This window comes from Nematolebias whitei, chromosome 11, assembly GCF_014905685.2.
Source record: "Nematolebias whitei isolate Nwh7 chromosome 11, NemWhi1, whole genome shotgun sequence".
Taxonomy (NCBI): domain Eukaryota; kingdom Metazoa; phylum Chordata; class Actinopteri; order Cyprinodontiformes; family Rivulidae; genus Nematolebias; species Nematolebias whitei.
Genome location: NC_056508.1, coordinates 47777044 through 47778857, shown reverse-complemented (window position 1 = coordinate 47778857; position 1814 = coordinate 47777044).

Below are 1814 nucleotides of genomic sequence, written 5' to 3'. Positions count from 1 at the left end.
TATATATATGCTCAATAATCCAGGTAGTAAAATCTAACCAGGTTGAGTCAGGTCCTCTGGATGGACTGTTCTTGTTGACACGTTTCATCTTTTATCCAAAGGACTTCTTCAGTCTGAGGAGCAAACTCAGTTTTATAAATAGCTCCTTCTCATGGTGGATCAACCAGTTTGTTGTTGACATGCAGAACTAGATGTTCACATGCTCGAGGAGGACCATCTTCCTTATGACTGATCGTTAGTGCCCTGATGGCCGCTTCTATTCCCTGAGTGAAGGTCTCTATGCAAAGTGCTGAAATCGGCTCTCATTGTGTAGTTGCATGATAAAAATTGCGTCATTTTGTTGTCAGAGTAGCTCCGCCCCTTCGACACAAGCCTTGGCTGAACTTTTTCTCACGGGCACATGCTCCAAGTGTTGTGTGATTGGTCAGAAGTTGGTGGGCGTGTTCGTCAATGTGCTCGGACATTCAGCTGCACGACTCTTCAAACACTAAATTAGTCACATGTTCAGAAACTCTTGGATGGAGCTCGTGCACACATCGTGCACGGAGGAGTCTGTCTGCTGAAAGGTGTGGTGTAGGCAGGAGTGGAGACTCTGGCAGGAAGAATCTGTTGGAGAAAAATATTCTCGCTTTAACTCACTCAAAAGGAGCTAAAGTCGACAGCAGCAGATTTTATCTGGTATGTTACTTGCAGGGTCAGATTTTCAGGACACAGGAAGTGCACGCATGAAGACCAGTCATGAGGATCTGCCACGGGCCGTGTGTGAAGCGTGTTTTTATGCTCTTATCACACACCTGGCAGGTGAATAAAGGAGGTGTCTTTGTCTCAGGGCTTCTCGTTCCTGAGTGATATGGAGCGGGAGATGGATCGACAGATTGGGGCCTTGCCATCAGTAATGTGGGTGTTGCTTTGGTCACTGGTGGTGAAGAACAAGCTGATTCTAAAGGCAAAGCTCAGGCTTTACTATCTGTCTACATTCCAACCCTCACCTGTGGTCAAGAGGTTTAGATCAGGACCAAAAGAACCAGATCCTGGATTCAAGCAGCTGAAACGATCTTCCTTCATATAGTGCTGTGCTGCACTTTACTTAGACCGGTCCAAAGCCTGTGACACTGTAGGTCATGACATCTTATGTCATTCGCTCTCAGATATTGGCTTCTTAGATCACACTGTTCGCTAGTTCTCAAACCATCTCTCAGACCGGAGGCAATGTGTTCGACACAACAGTACTTCATCTAGCTAATTAACAGTCACTAACGGTGTGCTACAAGGCTCAGTTTTAGGTCCCACTCTTTTTACAATTTATATAAATAACATAGGTCAAAACATACCTGTCACATCGTTGCATCTCTATGCCGATGACACTGTTGTTTATTGCCGAGCTAACACAGTTGCCAAGGTTTTCCAGCTTCTACAGTCTGCATCTGACATCATCCAGTCAGACTTGTTCCATCTCAAGCTGGTGCTAAACGCTGATAAAACCAAAGGGATGTTGTTTTCCAACAGAAAGTCGTGCCAACAACTCCTCCTCCCATCTCATCCATGCACGGTGTTCCTATTGAGTTTGTCCATTCTTACTAATACCTGGGAATTTTAATTGATGCACATCTCTCTCTTAAAATGCATCAAAAACTTGATAAAGAAACTGAAATTCAAACTGGTTTTCTTTTTCAGAAATAGATCTTGTTGAACTCTGAACACCAGAAACACCTCGTAACCGCTACCTTCCTACCGACCATCGGCTACGGTGACATTATTTACATGAACGATGCCAGCTGCTTGCAGATGTTGGATGCTGCAGATGTTGGATGCTG